Source organism: Somniosus microcephalus, chromosome 14 (assembly GCF_052327205.1).
Source record: "Somniosus microcephalus isolate GS21.2 chromosome 14, FLI_Smic_1.0, whole genome shotgun sequence".
NCBI lineage: Eukaryota > Metazoa > Chordata > Chondrichthyes > Squaliformes > Somniosidae > Somniosus > Somniosus microcephalus.
In genome coordinates this window covers 64,679,346-64,704,508 of record NC_141000.1, presented here as the reverse complement: position 1 = coordinate 64,704,508, position 25,163 = coordinate 64,679,346, and the positions used below count along the sequence as shown (strand labels likewise).

The 25,163-nt window shown below is 44.2% G+C and overlaps 1 long non-coding RNA gene across 1 annotated transcript in view; it reads left to right on the top strand.

The window, feature by feature from the left end:
- Positions 1-24,444, top strand: part of LOC147107515 (uncharacterized) — a 60,639-nt gene extending 36,195 nt beyond the window's left edge. The window contains exons 3-5 of the long non-coding RNA XR_015080824.1: positions 1,648-1,713; positions 8,892-8,957; positions 21,095-24,444. This is a non-coding gene — a long non-coding RNA (uncharacterized LOC147107515). The remainder of the gene's footprint in view (positions 1-1,647; positions 1,714-8,891; positions 8,958-21,094) is intronic.
- Positions 24,445-25,163: the final 719 nt, after the last annotated feature.

The window sequence follows — 25,163 nt, the reverse complement described above, 5'->3', positions numbered from 1 at the left end:
TATATTGCCCACCATGTGAGAGGACCAAAATGGATGCAGTATTCCAAATGCGGTCTAACCAGGGTCTTGTACAAAGACAAGATGGAGTGCTTTGTTTTATATTGAAGATAGACACGGCCTCCTTTTCCAGATCTGTGTTGGGTGTCTCATTATTCAAGTGATCATAGAAAGCATCTCTTACAACTTCTTCAAGCATCTTACCTATGAAGGGTTTTCTTTGAGGGTATGCCAAAGGAGCATGAGGGTCAAGGCAGTGGATGTCGTGTACTTGGATTTCAGTAAGGCCTTTGATACAGTTACTCTGGAAAGGCTGGTACTGAAAATAAAGTAGAAATATTTTACAATGGATACATAATTGGTTGACTAATACAGTGCAGCAGTGGAATTTCTGCAATCTGCTTTATCACAATTAAATACGAAGGCTTCTTTAGCCATTTGGGAAGGTCTATGACCAGAAATGAAGTTATGATTCATCTATATATATAAAAGAGTTTGTCTGTTTGTCTGTCTGTCTGTTTGTCTGTCTGTTTGTATGTCCGTCTGTCCGGCTATACAATCAAAAGTTGTAGAGCGTACCTACACATATGTTATATCAAAAGAAAGCTTATCATTAGGGGAGTCTCATAGGCATATGTACTTTTTGGTCAGACAAAAATTGTTCGGACAGTATACAAAAAATGTTCAAAAATCCTCAAAACTCCGCTCATTAGCGGTTGACCAATCCTACCTCTCATTAGCGTTGAGTGACGTGCTGGTTGACCAATCCTACAGTTCAGTGACCTGATGGTTGACCAATCGGTGCATCACAGGCGGGACCTAATCCTCCAGTCTCCTGAAACTTCGCCGCCATTTTTTTCATCCCCACAGACAGCACCAGCCAAACAAACCCCCACATTGCAGCTCCGGGAGCGGCAGGTGAGTTTACACACAGCGGGCGGGGGAGCGGCAACGGCCAGCCGTCAACCATGCCACCCACGGGGGAGCTCAGCTGGGGTCCATCTCGGCCTGAGAGCCCGGCCGGGCCTGAAGCGCTAGGCCCCGCACGGCCGGTATCACAGTGGCACCGGGCCTCAGGCGCTAGGCAGCGAGAGGGGAGGGAGGGACAGAGAGAGGGGGAGGGAGGGAGGAGAGAGGGGGAGAGGGAGGGACAGAGCGAGGGGACAGACAGGGGCAGGGAGACCGCGCAGCCCAAAATTGCCCTGGCAACGCCGGGCACCTCTAGCTAGTAATTTATAAATGGCTGTGATTGTGCAAGTTTGCATATATGCAACTGTTCATCTGTTGCCCTTAGCGCTCTGAAATTCAACCCATAACGGAAATGAGGTAGATTCCACAGGATTGACTGCCCAATCAAACAGATTTCCATCAGCTTCAAGCAGTTCTGGATTAGATTGAAGTGGCATGAGGCAGATGCCTGTAGATACTCCAAATTATTTGGGAATTGTTGAGAGTACCAGACTGATGGCACATTTCACTGATGATGCCCATTGCTGCCTGCTGTAAGAAGTGGCATTCTGGTACCATAATGTTGTTTGGAATTTCTCATGGTGAGCATATTATTTTTAGGGTGCTTCACTCATTGTACATGATCTGTTCTTTCACCAATGGACTCTCACTGTCGGTATATTGGCTTTTTTTTCTCTACAGAACTTGATCAAAAGTCACGCAATGATATGCCATTTTATGAGAATGTGAATAATGTACCAAGCACCGGTACGTATTATGACTTACAACTGGATACAGCTGGATGTTATATATTGATTTCATTCAACAGGAGGGAGTGTATTTCAGTTAGCATTGCATGTCTATATTATTGCAATTCCATGTAAAACACATGGGTCATTTCTTGTTGATGAACAACTCAGTTTGTGGTGCGCCAGTAATCGATAGTGCAGTCTGATCCAGCTAAACCACACCTCAGCCAGATGTGAATCCAGTTATTGAGGCACAAATGTTTGTGAGCTGGAGCACTACAAATGTAATGAGGAGACAAACTGCATTATCAAATATAAAAGCATCTGAGGCCTCATCTGCCATGACCCTGTCCCAAATCCTTGGGGATGGGATCTATTATGTCCGTGTATAATTGAGACACGGACGGCAGGAGTTGATTATAACAAGTCTTTACTGAATGGAGACAACCTGGAACTGAAACTACAGAAGGCTGCTAGTGCCTTTTATACAGGGGTGGTCACTGCCGGTACTGCAGCCTGAGACCAGTTATTCCCTTAAAGGTACATACACAACAATTCCTCCAATTTTAGATAAACAGTACATAACATTCATTTAACAACTAAATGATAACTAATTACAATTACAATTACGGTTGCTAGATACATTGGTTGATGTTAAGTCTGTGTGTTCCAGTTATATTTAAGGTCAATTACTGACACAGACTACAAGAATAACTTTTCAATAGGCCTTTACTATTCGGAGGTTAGGGCTGTACTACCCAGCAAATTACTACACAGCACTTATATACCGGTGTGGTCACCACCGGTATTACCGTATACAGCAGCCAGAGAAAGTAGTACATCTCTTAAGGTGGAACAGGTTTAAGTTCTCTTAAGGTGGAACAAGTTACATACACCACAGTTGAGGTTAAGCAATTATAAGTTCAGTCTTTGAGGAGGCTTCCTGATTCTGTCTGGATAACGCCTCTTTGGGGTATCAGGTTCTTCTGGTAAGGTTGAGTCGGGATCAATGTCGTTGTTTGGTTCGTCTGCTTCCAATATCACCGATTCTGCGGTAGATGCAATTGGTACTTCGGTTTCATCGCCAGGTGTATCAGATCGTGGTGTGGAGTTGACGTTTTCCAGTGACTCTAGAACCTGGTCAGCATGGCATCTTACAATGCTCTCTCCAACGTCCACGGTATACATGAGAGGTCCTTGCCGTGTACAGATCGTTCCTGGCTGCCATTTCTCTGTGCGGTAGTCCCGGGCCAAAACTGGTTGACCGATCTTAAAACTCCTGGTCGGCTTTTCATTCATATTCTGAAACTGCCTGTTCTCCACATCTCTTCTGATGTTCGGCTTAACCAAATCCAAGCGACATCGTAATCTTCGATTGAAGAACATCATGGCAGGAGTTTGGTTGGTAACCGCATGTGTCGCATTCCGGTAGGCAAACAAGAAGTTGTCCACCTTGTGTTGTAGGGGTATATCTTCATTACACATTGCCTTGATAGCCTTCTTGAATGTTTGAACAAACCTCTCGGCCAATCCATTAGTGGCTGGATGATATGGGGCGGATGTGTAATGCTTAACACCATTGTTCTTTAAGAACCTCCGGAACTCTTCAGACACAAACTGTGGTCCATTGTCAGAGCAAATCTGTTCAGGCAGCCCATTCCTGGCGAATATGGTTCGTAAGACTGTGATAGTTTTTTCTGTGGTGGTTGAGGACATTTTTATTACCTCTGGCCACTTTGAATGTGCATCCACCGCAATTAAAAACATCGAGTCCATGAAGGGACCAGCAAAATCAACATGCACCCTTTGCCATGGAGATGAGGGCCACTCCCAAGGATGTAGAGGGGCTTGTGGTGGGGCGTTTTGGACCTTCTGGCATCCTGTACAGCTCTTGGTCATCTCTTCGATTTCTCTATCGATTCCCAGCCACCACACAAACGCTCTGGCTAAGTTCTTCATTTTTACCCCTTCCAGATGACCCTCATGAAGCTCATTGAGCACTCTATCCTTCAATTTGGGTGGAATTACTACTCTGGATCCACACATCAAGGTTCCTCTACACACTGACAGCTGTTCTCTTCTCGGCGAGAATGCTGGCAGCAGTGGTTCGCCATGTGCTGGCCATCCCTTCACCGTTAAATCATAGACCCAGGATAGTGTCGGGTCATTTCGTGTTTCCTTTTCTATGTTTGCATTCGTCACAGGGAGACATTCGACTATGGTCGAGTGGAATATCTTCACTGGATCCACTGCAAGTTCTTCTTCCACCGTCGGCAACGGTAGGCGCGACAATCCATCAGCATTCCCATGCTGTTTAGTTCCTTTGTACTCGATGTCATATTGGTGTGCCCCTAGGAAAAGGGACCACCTCTGTAGCCGTTGTGCTGTCATTATCGGTACACCCTTCTGAGAGTTGAAAATGGAGACAAGAGGCTGATGATCAGTTAGTAGAGTAAATTTTTGACCGTGCAGGTAGTGATTGAACTTCTTCACCCCCCACACTAGGCTGAGGGCCTCTCTGTCAATCTGGGCATAGTTACGCTCGGCTGAAGTTAACGAGCGTGACGCAAAAGCTATCGGCCTCTCTAACTCATCAAGGAATTTATGTGACAGTACCGCCCCAATGCCATAGGGAGACGCATCACACGCCAGTCTTATCGGTAGTGATGGGTTGTAGTGAGCCAATACTTCTCTTGAAGTGATTAAGTCCTTACTCTTCTGAAAGGCCCGCTTACATTCATTGCTCCATTTCCATGCTACTCCCGTTCGTAGTAGTGCGTTCAGTGGGTGCAGAATTGTGGACAAATTCGGTAAAAACTTATGGTAGTAATTCACCAATCCGAGGAATGACCTGAGTTGCGACACATTTTCAGGCGCTGGGGCCTTAACTACCACTTCAATTTTGTCAGGGGACTTATGTAACCCCTCTTCATCAATCACGTGGCCACAATACGATATCTGTTTCTTAAAAAACTCGCACTTGGGGCGATTGGCTCGTAGCCCATGTTCACGTAGTCTAGTGAGCACCTGTTCTAGGTCGTCAAGGTGTTCACTGTCATCTTCACCTGTCACTAGGATGTCGTCCAAGTAACACTGAGACCCCGGAATCCCTTGCAGGACTTGTTCCATCGCTCTTTGCCATATCGCCGGAGCTGATGCTACTCCGAATACCAGTCGATGATACTGGTAAAGACCTTTGTGGGTGTTTATCGTGAGATACTTCCTAGAGGATTCTTCAACCTCCATCTGCAAATATGCTTGTGCTAGGTCAATTTTTGTAAAACGCTTCCCTCCAGATAGTGAGGTGAAGATATCTTCTATCCTTGGAAGAGGATATTGTACTGTGTGAAGGACTGGGTTCACCGTCACCTTGAAGTCCCCACAGATGCGAACCTTCCTTGGCTCCTCAGACTTATTGTTTAACGTTTTCTTCATGACAGGAACGATGGGTGTCGCCCACTCGCTCCAGTCTACCTTAGATAACACGCCTGCATTCTCCAGATTCTCCAGCTCTGCCTCGACGGCTGGGCGAATTGCATATGGTACCGGTCTTGCTTTGAAAAACTTGGGAATTGCATTCTCTTCTATTTTTATCGAGGCGGTTACACCTTTAAGAGTGCCCAGTTCTTGTTGAAATACCTCTTTGGCGTTAGCTAAGATTGTTGACAATCGTCCAGGAGTGACGTCGTCATCCTTTTTACCAGCCACCGTCATTGCCTGAATGGAGTGCCAGTCTAAGCTTATCTTTCTGATCCATTCACATCCCAATAACGGTGGTCCACCATCTTGCAGTATGTAGAGATACAATTTCCGTATTTTCTTGCCGTTGTATTCGACAGGCACCCTTATTTTTCCTCTGGGGTATACTTTTTGCCCCGTATACGTCCTCAAGACGATGGATGTCTCTCTCAAGGGTATGTGTGAGAATAGCCGCCCATAGTCTCGTCGATTCATGACGGTAAGAGCCGATCCTGTATCCAATTCCATTTTGACTTGGGACCCTGCTATCGTGAGGGTGACCCAAATAGCTCGGTGATCCTCTTTTGCGATTACATTGTGAAGTTTGAGACAGCTTAGTCTCTTGTTCCCGGATTCACTATCGCTCATCTGGTCTTCGGAACTACTGTCCGTCATCTTTTGTACTTTCTTGAACGGTTCCTTAGTCGCCTTTTTGTTGTCGTTGGTCTTCTTCCCAGACCTGCAAACTCGTGCAATGTGTCCCATCTTTCCGCATTGCCTGCATATTTTGTCCTTAGACCAGCAGTCCTTCTGGTCATGGGTTGTTCTGCCGCAGCGATAACATTTTGCAAATCCCCGTGTCATTTCGTGGGTGCCGTATTCCTGTGGCTTTTGTTGTATTTCCGCAGCTCCCCTGGCTGCTGCTTCGTACAATACTGCCACGCTGAAAGCCTTATCTAGCGTCAGCTCTTTCTCTGAGGGTAACTTCTTCTGGGTTCCTTCACTCAGGAGTCCACAGACAAATTTGTCCCTTAGGGTATCTGCCAGTCCTGCTCCGAACTGGCAGTGCTTTGATAGCTTGCATAGTTCCGTAAGGTAATCAGCATTGCTCTCATCTTTATGCTGAGTTCTCCTGTGGAATTTAAACCTTTCTGCTATCAGCAGCGGTGTAGGGTTTAGGTGTTCCTGTAGGATAGCAACAATTTCATTAAAACTCTTCACCTTCTGTTTGGCTGGAGTAATCAGGTCCCGCAATAGGCCGTACGTTCTTGCGCCCATTAAGTTTAGCAGTACCGATGCCTTTTTCTCATCGGCTATTTCGTTTGCCTTGCAATATACCTCGACTCTTTCCACATACGTGGTCCAGTCTTCTATTGCATTATCAAAGGCAGTGATATAGCCAGTCTTCGGCATCTTGGAAATCTAAAATGGCACCTCCCGCGCTTTGCCTTCTTCCCCGATTTAACAAAATGGCGCCTCCCGCACTTTGCCTTCTTCCCCGCTGTTGCTAGCGCTGCTTTCCACGGTTTTCGTTGTAAACTGCAGCTCCTCGCGGCTTTCTGCGCATTTAATTTTTTTATTTTATTATTTTCCCATCGTCGGAACAACCCTGCGGGACTCTTGCCTCCCTCTTCCGGGGCTGTACGCTGCCCGGCTTCGTAGCACCGGCCGTGCCGTGTGCTCCACCCTCTCTCTCTCTCCTCTTCCCGACAACGCTGCTCGGACCTGTTGCAAGCCACCCGCTCGAGTTCTAGACCGCCGCAGCCCAGGAAGGATCAGTGTACTACCTGCCACCAGCCCGACTAGCTGAAGCACCGTCGACAGGAACCAAGCCCCACTCTCGACAGCCTCTCCTACAAATCTTCAACTCCGCTGACTCAGAGGCGGATGCCCACGGTCAACGCCCGTTTCTACTGTTTCTTTCTTCTTTCTGGCCTCGACCTCTGCTCACTTCGCTTCAGGGATGGATCCCATGAGGTGGTGCAGACTGTAGGTATGTTCGTATCTGCTCGTCGCCAATATTATGTCCGTGTATAATTGAGACACGGACGGCAGGAGTTGATTATAACAAGTCTTTACTGAATGGAGACAACCTGGAACTGAAACTACAGTAGGCTGCTAGTGCCTTTTATACAGGGGTGGTCACTGCCGGTACTGCAGCCTGAGACCAGTTATTCCCTTAAAGGTACATACACAACAGGATCATTAACATACTTTGGGGCAGACACCGACACCTGCCAGCTCACTGTAGGCATAGTTTCCCCTGGCAACATCAATGGTATATCTGGCAGGATTCTCAGTGCAACCTGGAAATATCTCCAGACAAGCACCAAACTGAAATTGTGATGGTGGGGGGGAGGCAAAATAATGCCTGCTCCTCTCCCCCCCCTCCTCCCCATCACCTTCCCCTCTTCCCCTTTCCCCCTCCCCCTCCCCCTCCTCCTCCCCCTCTCCATCCTCCTCTCACTCTCCACCCATCCCCTTTCCTCCTCCACAAACTCGGTTGGAGCCAGGTTCCATCAAACTTCTTGTCCCTCCAACAGTCCTTCACCTGAATTCCATCTCAGGAAGGAGCAGAATTTCTAGGCCTGTCTGTTTTCAAAAATTTAAAACTGATGAAATTACTGTTGGCTATAATATTGTATGATGCCTAGTGCGTTTCACATTCCGCTGTCTATTGTTTGAATGGATAATCTGTTTTTATCGTCATTGGTAATATATTGGTAATATATTTGCTCTTTTGATCCTGTCCAAGAGATTTAACTTCTTGTACTCAGGATAACAATCACGGCCTGGAATTTGACCGCGAAGAAAGCTGCCCATAAAGATCTAGCGATTTCTGTGGCGTGAATTTCAGCTCTCCTGACCTTTGTTTGAATCTGGCGCCAAATCAAGCAGATTTCCAGGGAGATTGTTGTCTGTAGCAGCTGGTTACAACTGAGTGGCTTATTAGGCCATTTCAGAGAACAGCGCTGTGGGTATGGAGTCACATATGGGCCAGACCAGATAAGGACGGCAGATTTCCTTCCCTAAAGGACATCAGTGAACCAAATGGGCTTGTATGACAATCCGATAGTTTCATGGTCACCATTACTGATACTAGCTTTTTATTCCAGCTTTATTTAATTAACTGAATTTAAATTCCCCCATGTCCCTGGATCATTAGTCCTGGCCTCTAGGATTACTAGTCTAGTAACATAACCACAATGGGGAGTTCCACAGCACAACCTGTGGCGGAGCAGGGAATGACTGACCGCAACTTCTGGATTTCCGCTTTTATCTGCGCATGCGCTAAATCCTGAAGTTACTGTCAGTTTCAGAGCGATAACGATGGCGAACGCTGACAGTTTCGCTGTCATTACCACTGCAAAATCTGGGCCCATGAAAACATGGCTTGCAGGAACAGGCAAGGGGAGCTGCATTTTACGCTCTTCTGTGGGCCTAACTGGCTGTTCCAATCTGGAGTCTGATGACTGATATCAGTTCTCAGATTTCCCCACGGATGGAGACGGCACTAATACAGACAGTGCACGCTGTCTCCTCACTCACTGCACAGTAACAAAGGAACCTTAAACACGAGCACATAAACAAACTGAAAACTGTTAGAGAACATAGCTGAGGCAGTACACACAAAAACACGTCAACAGACATCACACATCACTGTAGTTTATCATCAACTTGCTCTGTGCTTTCACCAATGGACTCTCACTGTTAATATATTGTGTTTCTTCTCAACAGAATGTGGTCAAGAATCAGACATAAATATGTCAATATACGGAAATGTGGATAACAAACCAAATGCCTGTAAGTAACCAGTAATATTTTAGCAAAACAGGGGCAGTGGCTGCATGGATACTAAATTGGCTAAGGGACAGAAAGCAGAGAGTAAGGGTGAATGATTGCTTTTCAGACTGGAGGGAAGTACACCGTGGTGTTCCCCGAGGGGTCGTTATTAGGACCACTTCTCTTTTTGATATATATTAATGACCTGGACTTGTGTATACAGAGCATCATTTCAAAGTTTGCAGATGACACAAAGCTTGGAAATGTAGTAAACAGTGAGGAGGATAGTAACAGATTTCAGGAGGACATAGTCAAACTGGTGAAATGGGCAGATACCTGGCAGATGAAATTTAATGCAGAAAAGTGTGAAGCGATTCATTTTGGTCAGAAGAATGAGGAGAGGCAATATGAACTAAATTTTAAAGGGGGTGCAGAAACAGAGAGACATGTACACAAATCTTTGGAGGTGGCAGAACAAGTTGAGAAGACTGTTAAAAAGGCATACGGGATCCCTGGCTTTATAAATAAGAGTATAAAAGCAAGGAAGTTATGCTAAACCTTTATAAAACACTGGTTAGGCCCCAGCTGGAGTATTGTGGCCAATTCTGGGCACCACACTTTAGGAAGGACATCAAGGCCTTGGAGAGGATGCAGAGGAGATTTACTAGAATGGTACCAGGGATGTGGGACTCCAGTTATGTGGACAGACTAGAGAAGCTGGGATTGTTCTCCTTAGAACAAAGAAGATTAAGGGGAGATTTGATAGGGGTGTTCAAAATCATGAAGGGTTTTGATAGAGTAAATAAGGAGAAACTGTTTCCAATGGAAAAGGTTCAGTAACCAGAGGACATGGATTTAAGGTAATTGGCAAAAGAACCAGAGTTGTTATGATCTATAATGCACTGCCTGAAAGGATGGTGGAAGCAGATTCAATAATAACTTTCAAAAGGGTATTGGATAAATACTTGAAGTGGAAAATGTTGCTATAGGGAAAGAACAGGGGGAGTGGGACTAATTGGTTAGCTCTTTCAAAGAGCCCACACAGGCACGATGGGCCGAATGGCCTCCTTCTTTGCTGTAGCATTCTAGGATTCCATGATTCTCTGAAATGTGTAGCTGAATGTTATAAGATCACTGCATTGTTAGTGGTGGATATTTATGTAATTTCATTGTCATGAAAATTACAACTCAGCAAACAGAAGAACAGCAGGAAAACAGTAACAATGAATGAGCATTGTGAAATGAGCCAGTGATTTTGAAATGAGCCAGTGATTTCCCGATATACATGGTTGCCAAGGGACACTCTCCACTGGTAAAATTAGCCCTAAGAAATCTTAGATTAATAATGTTTCAATTTAGTAGAAAGCATGGAACATAGCAGTCTGGTCACAATATGCTAAAGACACACTGTTTTCTTGAGAAAGTGTTTGGTTAGCCTTCTTTCATTTACAAACTTTTGATACATCACTCTCATCACTTGTGCATGATGTCACGGCACACGGCTCTTCTCCCATCTCAAGTAAAAAGGTTTGGTTGTTAACTTCGATAAGTTAATGGGGCCAATAATGTGGCCCTGACACACCACGGCCACCACGACCACTGCACATTGGGCCTCAGGAGGCTCATTTCACCTGATAATATGAGATCAGCTCATTAAAATAACTTGCTGACATTCCCATATATTTTGGGAGGAAGAATAAGGAGAGGAAATGTACACTAACTGGTAAATCTTTAAAAGGAATAGAAGAGCAGAGAGACTTGGAGGTTGAGATAAGCATTTCTATTAAAAATTGAACAAGTTGATAATGCTTTACAAAAGCCATATGGGATTCTAGGTTTTATTAAAGACAGCATAGCGTATAACAGTAAGGTCATGCCAAACCTAAACAAATTTTTCATAGGCTGCAGTATATTATTGCCGATTTCCTTTGCTTTCCACCCAGAGCATTTATTTCCCAGGTGTAAAGCAAAGGAAAAAGGGTGGATATTGTAGGCCTAGAATTTCCTGGATCACACTTACGTGCAAATTACACCGAAATTTACATTAGTTTCTGTGGCAATCTTGCCAACGGGAACTTATGCATAAATTTCCTACAGAGCTCATTTGGCTACACAGCGAATGTATCTCAGAAGCAATGCAAGTGATCGAGGAAATTCTCACGTGGCAATGTTTTTGCGTGGAACAGTGTAAATCAGTAGCGTATGTATTTCCTCAGAAGAAACAGCGTAACTCTGCTCTTACGCCGAAAAGTTCCAGGAAATTCCAGACCAATGCCCTAATTTAACTTCAAGCGGGATTTGGGAGGGCGGGGTTGGGACAAGCGCCAACCTACCACCCCCCCCACCCCCCCAATGCCCACCCATCATCCTCACGCTGACCTTGGCATCAAGAGGACTGGATGATTTTTAGCTGCCGGGCCTCATCTGCAGGCCGCCAGTCAGCTGCCCGCTCAAAATGTGTGGGAAGCAGCAGCTGGCCAGCAGGCTCGAGCGGAAGTTCAGGCGGCCGGAGGCCACTGGCTGGCACCAAAGAAGGCTCACTGGCAAAAATATAATTCATAGGGAGGGTGTTTCAGGAGGGTCTCACAGGATGGAAGGGGGGTGGGAGCCCAGGGAAGGGGAGGCCTAAACTTTCTTTGTAGGTCCCAGAGGAGCATTCCTGTTGATTGATGCATTTCATGTGGATAAGCGTGAGGTATTGCATCTTGGTAGGAAAAATAAAGAATGGGAGTATATACTCAATGGAAAGATGCTCAAAGGCATGGATGAACAGAGACTTAGGGATTCAAATACATAATTTCCTGAATGTGTGAGGACAGGTTGATAAAGCCATTTAAAATAAAAAGAGCAGCAGCATTTTGCATTTATCAATAGAGGCATAGGGAAAGAAATTCAATTGCATTTTGCCTGTTTTTTGGGTCTCAAATGGGCATTAAACTGTAAAGTCTGTGGGTTGTGCAGTAAATAAATACACAGACTTTTGAAGTACAAACAAACAGGTCTTTACTATTCAGAGGTCAGGGCGAATCTGCCCTAGTTATCCTGTAACATCACTTATATACTGGTGTGGTCACTGTCGGTATTACCGTATACAGAAGCCAATCAAATAGTGCCACACCTAAAGTAGTCCTCTTAAAGGTGAACGGTTACCCTCAATTGTTCCCTTAAAGGTAGACGGGTACATACACTACAATCCTCCCTTTTTAGCTTATTACTTACAGGGTCCCCGTTAAACATACATATCTTCAACTTCACATAACAATTTACAGATATACTCTCGGTGGAGAACAAACAATTTACAGAGATAATTCCGGTGGAGTCAACGTCATATAAAACAGTTTACAGATATACTTTCGGTGGGAACAGTTCACAGGTTCAGTCTCTGCGGAAACAGTTCATAGATTCAGTCTCTGATCTTGACTCATTCCGAACAGCATCTCTTTGGTGTAGCCGGTTCACATGGCTAGCGTGACTCCTCCATAGCCTTTTTCTTAACGTAACAGCTTGACCTTCCGTCCTGTTGAACCAGCAGTGCGGACTTTTACAACCAACTGGCTGTCTTGATAATTTTTGGGTTTTCAACTAATTTAGCTCCTTTCATGGTGTCCCGCCTGAGATGATAGTATTTTAGACAGTTATTATCTCCTGCTTCTTCTTTTTCTTTTCTGCCTTTTTGAAACTCTCGGAGCTCCTTTCTCTGCGGCCATCTGTAGCGCCACCAACTCTCTATGTTCATTAGACCTTAAGTGCTTCATGCGGATTTCTGTACTTTGGGAGTTTTCATCACAAACTGGGCAGACCAGATCCTCGTAATATTCAGTGTCACTCAATAGGTCATGATAGTATTCGGGGTCGTCCTGAGTTAGGCCAGTGAGGGGCCCTTCTACTTCCTCCTTATCCAACTGGACGTTAGCCGACGGTGGTTCCTTCTCTGACCATCTTTCTTGAAAAGACTTCTTCAAGCATTCATATTCATCCCGCTCTTCCTGGGATGTCTGCCATTCCTTCACGCCTGGCCTCATTTGTGAGTTCAATACCTTCCCTTCCATCGGGGATTCCGTTATCAGGCTATTTAATCCTTCTACTGAAGTAGCTGTTTCCGCATTCTTCTGTTCCCCTTGATGTAATTCAGCATACTTTTGACATCCATGTGCAAGCTGTGTTGCCCCCTCAGCTCTCTCCGTGACTTTTGGAAGCTCCGAATTCTTTCCCTTTGAAACCTGAAACTCGTGTTCCCATTTTGGAGTCTTGTCCCTCAGCGTGTATAAGAGTTGGCTGGCCGTTAACTCTTCTACGGGGACACTGTGGATTAGCGCCTTCTCCATTTCATCCACCTTTCCCTCCAATGTTTTCACCTTCCTTTCCTCCGGTCCTTTGGTTTTAAGCGCTCGAAGAAATTGCGCCTTGGTGTTCTCTAACTCCTGATCAGGGGCCATTCCTACAGTCTCTGTGTTCCTTCCATTGGCCTTTCCTTCCACTGCCCGGATTCCTAGTTGAATATGTTCTTCAAGTTGTTGGACCTCTGCCATTGCCGCCTCATATTTGTCTTGGGTTTCCTTCAATAATTTAACGAGTTCTTGGACATCTTGAATTTCACGTTCTGCTATGTCTTCCACCTCTAATTTTCCATCTACGGATGGAATCTCTACCGATGAGTCTGTCTTGGCCTGGAGCTCGTCAAACATTTCCTGCAGCCTTTGTAATTCTCGCTCATGTTCAAACTTTAGTTGTTCATATGCTTTCACTAAAACTAGCTTTTCGGAGGTTGCCGAGTTAACCCCTTCCAGGATTGTAGTCTGGGCCCGTTCATACTGTTCCTTCAACTTGTTACACTCTGCTTGCAACGAGTCGTAGAGATGAACTGGGATAAAATCCTGGCTTCCTGAAGATTCCTCTTCCTTTAGGTCATTCTGTAAATAGTCTAGTTCCTGAACAGTTTCAGGGAGATGTGATCGGTACTTGGCCACGATGGCTCTATGGTCGCTCTTTTCTCGAGCTAGCTGTCCCTGTTGTCTTTCCAGGTTCTCCCATTCAGTGTCCCAGAACTTTTCCATATTTTTCATCTCTTGTACGAGATGGTCACTCCACTGTTCTAATTGTTGTCGTACTTTGACATAAGTTTGAGTCCGAGCTCGGTGTTCTTCCGTCGTGGATGAATCCTTAGCTTGAACAGGCTCAGAATTCTCTGTCAACCTGGAGTTCTGCTCTGTAACTTTATTCTTCTTGGTGACATAAGTCTTTCTGCATGTCTTTGTTTCCTTCCCCATCGTCGGCAAGTCCCCTTTAGCCTTGTCATGCATATTTGAATTGGTCTTATCGTCATCCATCTCAGAATCTGAGCTGATAGCTTGCACCGAATCCTCCTTCATTATGGCTTTTAGGTAGTGCCATTCCATGTCTATTTTCTTAATCCACTCCCGTCCTAGAAGTGGTGGTCCTCCCTCAGGTAATACGTACAAATTCATTCTTGAGTGTTCTTTCCCTCTATCTCTCACCTTGACTCTTATTTTCCCCAGGGGGTATACATTATGCCCCGTGTATGTCTGTAATACGAACTTGGTATTTCTCAAAGGTATGTGAGAGAACAGCCGGTGGTAGTCCCTTCGGTTGATGACTGATAGAGCTGATCCAGTGTCCAGCTCCATTCGTACTTGGACTCCAGCTATTTTTAGTACGACCCAAATCGTTTGTAGATCAGTTTCTTTCCCCACATTGTGGATCTTCAGACTACCCAGCTCCTGGTTGTTTGGGTCTGAGTCTGAATTCTGTTCGTCTGAACTCTTTTCAGCCACCTTGTGTACCTTGTTGTACTTTTCTTGTGGTGGCTTCCGTTGATTGTTGGTCTTTTTCCCGGACCTGCATACCTTCGCGATGTGACCCAGTTTGCCACATTTCCGACACTCTTGGTTCTTAAACCAGCAGTGATTCTGGTCATGCGTGGTCTTCCCACAACGGTAGCATTTTGTTGTGCTCGAAGTAATTTGGTCCACCCCGAGTGCCGCCGCCTTTAGCTGCATTTCGGCCGTTCCTTTCGCTGCGGCTTCGTGTGATGCAGCTATGAGGACAGCCCTGTCCAGTGTGAGGTCGTTTTCTTCCAGTAGTCGCTTCTGCGTTCCTTCTTTGGACAATCCGCATACGAACTTGTCCCGCAGTGCCTCTGTCAGATTCCCTCCGAACTGGCAGTATTTTGCTAGCCTACGCAGTTCGACCAAGTATTCTGCATTGCTTTCGTCTTTCCTCTGCGTTCTTGCGTAGAATTTGAATCGCTCAGCCAGCATCAACGGTGTGGGGTTCAAGTGGTCCTTCAGCACAGCCACAATTTCTTCGAAGGTCTGATCCGCTGGTTTAGCTGGTGCTATTAGATGCTTCAAGAGCCCATATGTTTTTGCCCCCATCGAGTTTAGCAATGTTATCGCCTTGTCGTCTTCCTCTATTTTGTTGGCTTCGCAATAGATCTCTATGCGTTCCACGTACGTGGCCCAGTCTTCTATTTCAGAATTAAAATCATTAATATTCCCTCGCTTAGGCATCTTTCTTTCTTTGAAGCAGCACAGTATTTCTTTAAGTATTACTTATTATCTTTTTTTTTCTAAAATGGCGGTTTTCCTGCGAAAATGGCGGTTTCCCGCTCTTCCCTTCTCTCTCTCTCTCTCTCTCTCTCTGCCCACTTCAATGGCAGTTAAGATGGCGGTTCTTTTCCCGCAAAAATGGCGGTTTCCCGCTCTTCCTTTCTCTCCCCGCCCACTTCAATGGCGGTTTCCCGCCTCTGTCGTCTTCTCCGCCTAATGGCGGCTTTCCGCGTTTCTCCCTGGTGTAAGGGGTACGCTTTCCCCACAGCGGACAGGTTCAGCCGCTGGGCTGGCTCTCGCACAGCTCCCCTTACTCGGCTCTGTCTTTTCCTCCTGCCCGCACGGCTCTACCGGCGCTGGGTACACCCCGTTAACGGAGGACAGTTCAGCCGCTGGACTGGCTCTCGCGCAGTCTCTCTCTCCCCATGCTCGGCTCTGTCTCTCCCTCTCCCGCACGTTCGGTTCTACCGGCTCTGGGTACTCCGTAGGTGGAGAACAGTTCAGCCGCTGGACTGGCTCTCGCGCAGTCTCTCTCCCCGTTCTCGGCTCCTGTTCGCTCTCCCACTCCCGCACGTTCGGTTTTTCCGGCTCTGAGTACCCCGTTGGTGGAGAACAGCTCAGCCCCTGGACTGGCTCCTCGCAGTCTCTCACTCCGCACCCGGCTCTCACCCGCACGGTTCCCGTTCGCCTCCCCAGCCCTCTCGCAGACCGGTGTTTCCCTCCCCGGCTGCGGCTGGGTTTCTCCTCCCGCGCCTACTCGCAGGTTCAGCGCTTCGTGGCTGCGGTCGCTGCCCGGACTTTTCCCGCCGATCGCGGTCCGGCTGTCACCCGACGCCGTTGGACCCGACTTTTGGCCGGTACAGCTCCCCCTCGACCGAGGTCGAGTGCTCTGCCCTTCTCCTCCGGATACTTCTACCCCTTCCCCTACTCACAGTCTCTTCGGCCGCCTTGTTTCTTGCTGGTCGGCTCACTCCACACCGTGGTAGCAGGGTAATCAGTGCCTGTTGCTGATGAAGCTTTTGTTGCTAGTCTTCCAGCTTCTGTAAAGTACCACACTTTCTGTTGTTGTAGCCTCGTGTTTTCTTTTGGTAGCACGACGAGGGCGGTTGCCTCTCTTCGACGCTCTTTGTTACTTTGCTATTCTTGCCGCAGGGTACGATCGGACTCGTCGCCACTGTAAAGTCTGTGGGTTGTGCAGTAAATAAATACACAGACTTTTGAAGTACAAACAAACAGGTCTTTACTATTCAGAGGTCATGGCGAATCTGCCCTAGTTATCCTGTAACATCACTTATATACTGGTGTGGTCACTGTCGGTATTACCGTATACAGAAGCCAATCAAATAGTGCCACACCTAAAGTAGTTCTCTTAAAGGTGAACGGTTACCCTCAATCGTTCCCTTAAAGGTAGACGGGTACATACACTACATAAACCTACTAATATTGTGATGGGATATCTCACGGCAGAAGTGTGGCATCCATTATATTGGTACGGGTGCTCCATAGGTGTCCCTGGCGCTCGCCTGAAATGAATACTGGGATACCAATCGGCAAAATTTTTAAAATTGAATTCAAATTCTAAAATGCCAAAGTGGGATGTGAGCTCATGTTCTCAGGATTAATAGTCCAGGCCTTTGGTTTTCTAGTCCAATAACATAACCACTATACAGGAAACTTTGTGATATCCGGCACCGACGGGACCGAGCTGTTGCCGGCCCATCAAAACTGCCGGACAAACAGCGCTAATTTTAAAACATACGGAAGATTTTGAGCTCCATATCTAGCAACAAACCCTGTTGCTTAGCAACAGCTTCTAAACAGTCGGCCGTAGCTTGCAAGCGTCTCTGTAGCTAAGCAACAGCTTTAGCTAGACCTTGCAGAGCCTGACTGGTGAAAAAAAGCAACGAAAAGAAAAAAAAACTTACTGAACCGACTCCTGAATTTTGCCGGTGGCTCAAGCATTCCAGACAGTTAACCTCCGAATAAACCAAAGTTTCCTGTACTACCACACCCTAGACCTTGGATGAAATTGCAGCTCATCCAAGACTATTTAACACATTTGTACGATATTCTTTTGTCCAGTACTTAACAGAGGTGCCAGCACTTTTATATGGAAATTCTTTTGTCCATTATTTAACAGAGACATTCGCCAAATGGGCTATTAGCTCCATTAAAATAGCGGATAAAAAAATTTCATAAAACCTAAGTGCATTGTAATATTCCTTGCTACTACTTCTATAATAGAGTGCCAAAACATTTTACAGTTTAATCAGAGTATACTGAATATGAGCCTAGAAACTGCTTTTTTCAATAATCCTATCCGAATGCTTAATGCGTTCATAATATATTTCTCTGTCCACCATTTTCTTCTAAATGGATTAATGCTTCTGTTAAAATAGTGGCCAGAGAAATGTCACTCAAATGCATTAGCTGTTGTATACAAATATCACAGTCATATGTTCATGCTAATCAGGTGTTTTGTCAATTGGCAGGATTTTCTATTTTGAAATTGGGGATGTTTAGCAAATGGTGAAGGCCAAAAGGGGTCACATTTTCCTGGGAACAGTAAAATGCAACATCTCGTTCCATCCAAAAACAAATCTATGCAACTTCTTGTTCAGCCCATTGTGTCTTTTTTTGTATTTCTGGCTTTTGTATTGTGTTAAAAGCAGCTTCTCGGTAGTATTAAGGTAGAATTTTATCTTAGTACTTTTACTGGGGAGTTAATTGGGTAGGACTGATCTCACCTCTTGCTCATCCAATCTCCTCCTCCTTTCCCCAGCATTGTAGCTTCTACTACTGATGTTAGGAGGGGGGTGAAAAATAATTAACACCGCTGCCAAAAGTAAAAGCTTTACTCAGAGTGTACAATTCTGATAAAAGTCATAAATTGCCAGGGCTTGGAGTCATTGGCCATTCGCAATAACATAAACATTCATTCTATTTATGCACATAAATCTTTTTTGACAAATTTAGCATTCACTAATAAAGTTGTTGTGCAGTTTTTGTTTCCAAGTACCTTACATTTTAATATAAACACACTAATATTGAAATCTTGTTTACTTAATTTGCATAATATCAAAATACAGCAAAATCATTTTTTTAAAGATTTAATTCCCAGTTTAAAAGAAACATACAAACAAACTGCCTATTTTTTCTCCCAGTATATGATCACTATGATGATGAACTTTCGCTATTCAGGGGCAATTTTCTCAGCCCCCGAGGAGGCGGGTATGGAGGCGGGACTGCCGGGAAAGTGGCAGAATTTGCGGGCGGGTGGCAAACACGCCCCCAACCCACCTCCTTGCCCTCTTGCCAGGAGGCAGGAAGCCGTCCCGCCCCGGGTCCCATCTCCTTGGAGGCAGGAAGGGATTAAAGCCTATTAACTGCCTGTTAACAGGTAGTTAACAGGCAGAAAATAGGATTATCCCCATTTTTCGTCCCAAAGTGCGGGCTTCCCGACCTGGGAGAACCCCGCCAGGGTATAGGAGGTGAGCAGTGGGTCTGTGGGGGTCAGAGGGATCTGAAAGTGCAATGTAGAGGTGAGTGATGGGTGCAAGTGTGGAGTGGAAAGCATGTGAGATGAGTGTAAGGTGTTAGAAAATGTTAACTTACCTTTGTTTCTTCCTACAACCTTCAGTCGCTGTGGAGCCGGAGTCCCCGACATCTCCATTGTAGAGATTGTAGGCTGGCTGCTGCATCCTCCAATCCAACAGCCAGCTGATTTCTGCAAAGTAGAAAGGTTTGATGAGTCCAGAACACAAGGACTCATCAAACTACACAGATTGTCACTGTTTGACAGCTTCACAGAGCTGTGAAACGATGACATTTCTTCTTTCAAAAGTTCTTGACGGATGACACATCATACATTGACGTGCTCTGCAACTGGCTTCGCCCTAATTGGCCTACTGAGCCCACCGGGCGGGCTTAACAAGGTCAATCAGGGGAAAATCCCACTGGTTGGCCAGAAGCTGATGGAGGCAGGACTGAAACCCAACAAGTGGGAGTCCCGCTTCCAAAAGCTTCCCATTCAGAAAATCACCCCCAAGTCTAGAATTGGGCTTTCAAGGTGAGAAAAGTTAGTAATTTTAGCTTTAACCTCAGATCATACACAGCAAGTCACTGAGCATCTGTAATGAGATTAGATGTGTTAATGTTTCAGATGTAAACCCTTTGTCAGAATTGTTCTGATGAAGAGTCTACACCCAAAATGTTAACATATGTTTCCTGCTATAGATAGTCATGGACCTGCTGTGTTTTTCCAACATTTTCTATTTTGTACTTAGATTTATTTACTAGTGTTCTGAAGAATAGCCCTCTGATTTAAAATGACCTCAGCCCTCCCTTCAGTATTGTAGTATGACTAAACTTGACATCATCCTCAGCATTAATATTCCTGTTATTGAATTATGGTAACTGCACACACAACATTTGGTCCTGTACGTGGAAGTATAAAGGAAAAATTGGCTGAAATTACATAGTAGGATACTAACAGAAGAATACTTCATGCATTTGTCTCAAATAGCTATCCCTGCTATTTTAGCAGAGGCATTAACCTATTTACTTTATTGTATAAATTAAGGGTCATCGATTATCTCATCATCCTGCCATACTCTAAAATTGATGAAACTCAAAATTAAGATACAATATTAGAGGTGGGATTGGGAAACAAGGTTAGAAATTTGTAATCTATGCAACATTTACCTCAACAAACTTCATATAATGGCTCGGATTTTGCTCTGAGCGACAAAGGAACTGCTTTCGCAGTTCAACTCACATACAGATTCCCAGAGATTTTTCGTGGGCTTGTCTGCGGAGAACTCTAGTTTTCAGGCATCTAATCCAATGTGACATCCTCTACAGGGGATCTGTGATGTCTGTGAGCAGATAAAGCAGCAGAGGGTCCCTTCAACCATCAGATTGAAAAATCTTCACTGTGACATACAGACTGCAAAGCAGAAAGAAAAAAAACAGGAAATATAAATTACATTTAAATCATTGTACAGGAAAAAAAATAAAGATTGGGACATACACATGGGATTAAGGGAGAGACATAAAAGAGAAAAACTAAAAAACTATTTAAAATTTTTTAAATTTTTATTTAAAAAATCTTCAACATTAATTTTCTGCTGAGGGAATGAGATTCCACACTTGTAAAATTAATTTTTCAGGGCCAGACGGTTGTTCAGCAGTAATTATCATTTATTATACCATTAAAAACTCAGTTACTCCTGATATACATGTCCTAACTTTTTCATGTCTTTAGAGCAAGAATAGTGGGTAATTAGCCCAAGTTCACGCCATTACAGTGATCTCTGTGCAGATTCCATCATTGGAAACTGCAACGGTGCAGCCTGTGGAGGAGCAGGGTACCACTGCCAGCAATGTACAGATTTCTACGTTTCACTGTACATGTGTGGATGACTCTGTAATAACAGTGAGCGCTGACTGCCTTGCCATTAGTACAGCAAAATCCAGGCCATTATGTGTAACTTACTTGTTCAATCAGAATGCTTATGATGTAATGAAGCATACACTATATGAATGTTTCAATTTGTACATAATTAATATTTCTCTTTGTTTTTACAGAAATGAAGATTAGACATGCAGATTAATGATACGGCTTGTGATTTAATTTGTCATATGAGACAAGACGTCGCAACAAAACAGACAGAACTACTATAATAATGTCAGAACCTTCCACTTCTGGCACAGTGCTGTCTTTGCTTCTTTGCTCCATTCCCGCCCCTCAGGCTTGGCACTATTTATACAGTTGGCCACTCAATACATTTCCCCCTTTCAGTCAGGCAAGCAACCAATAGTACGCTGTGCATTTCCAATCATAGGTGTGTGTCTGAGATGATACTAGCCCTACTACAGTTTGCTTTTTCTTCCATATATTTTTTTAATGTTTTCTTTCTTTCCCTCCATTTGTCTCCCCTTCTCTCCTCTCTTTCAGGAAGGTGCTGCCTTGTCCTATGGTACGTCTCCATGGACACCAGTTGCCATCATTAACCTCATCCAACTGCTGGTGCTTTATGTGCAAGCTTACATAGTGAGTGTCAGCAGGCTATTCAAACATCAGGCATCACAGTTGAGCATGATCATGTCCTTATCCAACCCCCACACAAGAGCATTTTCCAGCAGAGCACCAGATAATAACAATCAGGAATGAGAATGTTGTCACCTTTCCTCTCCCTAGCTCAAGGGCACTAATGTAAACACCCCAACCATGAGATCAGCTAACTCAGGGATTCAATCTAGGGCTGCATATGAATATATATTTGCCTAAATCTTGATTTCCTTCCTTAACCATATGCAAAGTTGGAGTCATCACAATGATCATAGGCCAGATTTTGCTGTAAAAATAATGGTGGGGCTAATGGCGCTCGCCATTATTTATGCGTAAATTGCATAGAAACTTCAGGTGAGGGTAGATGCGCCGTTAAATGCCAATATCCAAAAATTGCTGTCCGAGTTGCACCGCTCCGCTGTTAGCTTTGCTTCAACGACATTTCGCTGTCTGCCTCACCATTGAAATGTATTGAATGTCATGAAGTTGCTGTATTTGCGCAGTATATACGAACTAAACTCGTCACAGAAAGTTAAGTCTTCTCATTTCAAGCTTAAGTACCCTTTTACCGATGTGATAATTGCTAATTACTGCGAATCTCTCTGGCACTGAAAATTAACTACTAGAAGTGTAAAGTCTCATTCCTTCAGGTATTAATTTAAAAAAAATCCTTTCTGTCCCTTTTTTCTCTCTCTTGTAATACAATCTTTCTTTCCCTCACTTTCTTGTTCTTTCTGTGCCTGATTTGACATAGCATCCATCCACTAACATGGTGGATCTGACATTAGAAGAAGTGATCCAGGAAGATATAAAGACATTTAAGATAGAAAGGGGGGAGATAATTGATAAACTAATCAAACTTAAAGAGGATAAAATCCTAGGTCTGGGTGGATTGTATCTGTGCATATTAAAAGAAGTTAAGGAAGAGATAGCAGAGGTACTACTACATATATATAACAATTCATTAGAAAATGCAATAGTGCCAGAGGACTGGTGGACAGCTAATATTATTCTTATATTTAAAAAGGGAGATAGAGCAAATCCAGAGAACTATAGACCAGTTAGCTTAACATCAGTAGTAGGAAAGATAATGGAATCTTTACTCAAAGATGTAATAGAAAAACATCTAGAAACTGTAAATATAATAAAGAGAAGTCAGCACGAATGCTTGACCAACCTTATTGAATTCTTTGAAGAAGTAACAGAAAGAGTAGACAAGGGTAATGTAGTAGATGTAATATATTTGGATTTCCAAAAGGCCTTTGATAAGGTACTGCATGGTAGACTCATGACTAAGGTCAGAGCATATGGAGTCAGAGAACAAGTAAAAGAATGGATAGCAAGCTGGCTACAAAACAGAAAATAGAGAGTCGGGGTTAAAGGTAGTTATGCAGACTGGCAAAAGGTGGGAAGTGGTGTTCCACTAGGATCAGTGCTGGGACCACCATTGTTCACCATTTACATAAATGATTTGGACTCTGGAATCGGAAGTAGAACTTCAAAATTTACGAATGACACCAAATTGTGGTTGTAGTAAATACAGAGGAGAATTGCAACAAAATACAGGAAGATATAAATAAACTTGCAGTATGGGCATATAATTGGCAAATGAACTTCAATATAGGTAAGTGTGAGGTGGTACATTTTGGTAGGAAGAATGAGGAGGCCAAATACTCCTTGAAAATTAAGTGCCTAACTGGGATAGAGGAGCAGAGGGATGTGGGGGGAGCAGATACACAAATCACTCAAAATAGTGACGCAGGTTAATAAGGCCACTTAAAAAAACAAAGCATTGGGGTTCATTTCTAGAGGGATAGAATTGAAAAACAGAGAAGTTATGTTAAACTTCTATCGAACCTTAGCTAGATCACACTTGAAGTACTGTGAACAGTTCTGGTCTCCATATTATAAAAAAGATATAGAGGCACTGGAGAAGGTGAAAACAAGATTTACTAGAATAATACCAGAATTAAGAGGTTATTCCTACCAGGGAAGATTGGACAGACTGGGGTTGATTTCTCTAGAAAAGAGGGTGACCTGATAGAGGTCTTCAAGATTATGAAAGGGTTTGACAGGGTAGATGTATAGGGTAGGTGTCAAATTTTTTGTCTTATAATACTCCTGTGAAGCACCTTGGGACGTTTTACTATGTTAAAGGCACTATATAAATAACAGGTTGTAGTTGTTGTTGTTGTAGTAGCGAAGGTGTTTCAACTTGCAGGGGAGACCAGGACTACGGGCCATAACTATAAGATAGTCACAAATAAATCCAATAGGGAATTTAGGTAAATCTTCTTTACCCAGAGAGCGGTTCGAATGAAACTCACTACCACAAGGAGAGGTTGAGGCGACTAGCATAGATGCCTTTAAGGAGAAGCTAAATAAGCACATGAGAGAGAAAGGAATAGAAGGCTATGTTGATGTGGTTAGATGAAGAAGGGTGGGAGGAGTCTCGTTTGGTGCATAAACACCGGCATGGACCTGTTGGCCGAATGACCTGTTTCTCTGCTGTAAATACTATGTAATGCTTTAGTTTACACTGCCTTCTCAGTCCTTCCACTGTTTATTTCTCAATCCTTCAATCTGATTGGTTAAAGAGATACACAGTTGCTTTCCCTGTTCACTCGGTGTCCGGTTTCCCTCACTGTGATGTTATCAGCTCACACTTCCAGCAACTTAGTACGCAAAACTGTTTTGAGCTGAATGATGCAGGGGCCAGTCTAACTAACAGCAGATGCCATTAAATGCCCTGCTACAACAACTGGCCCCATGTTTTATTGTGAAGATAGTGTCCCATGGTGTATCCCAGGCCTTGAGCTGGAACATAGTCCAATACAATTGTCTCAATAAAGTTCATTTTTTGAATCATAAATGTGTCCAGCACTCTATCTGATTTTAGTAAGGAAGAGGAAAAGGTGATGCCTGCCCTAACTGCATCAATAGTACACCTTATTACATTATGTAGAGATTAGATTATCTCTGGTCTTTCAGATAATCAGGATTGACTGCAAACCAATATGGTGGGAATTTTATGTTTAATTAGAGTTTAAGATGGAATATAACACATTAGTTATACAGCATAAACATACGACCGTGACAAACAGCTGGTACAGGTCCCGATCGGACAAACAGCTGGCATGCACGAACAGTTCTCCGGCTTACGGTCTTTCTTCCTCTCGCCTAGAACCTCCAAGAATGGGTCCACTCCCGAAAGAGTGTTAGACCAGCCCCACTCTTGTAAGGCTCTCTCCTCCACCATCCAAAATTAGTGTGAAAGGCATAGAGGGAGCAGAAGTCTTAAAATGTATTCAGGAGAACTTTTTTAGCCAGTACGTAGAAAGCCCAACAAGAAAGGGGGCGGTTCTGGACCTAGTTTTAGGAATGAAGCTGGGCAGGTGGAAAGGGTATCAGTGGGAGAGCATAATGGTGGTAGTGATCATAATTCAGTTAGATTTAGGGTAGTTATGGAAAAGGACAAGGATGGACCAGGAATAAAAGTTATCAATTGGGGAAAAGCTAATTTTACTAAGCTGAGAGGTAATTTAGCCAAAGTGGACTGGAAACAGCTACTTGAAGGTAAATCAG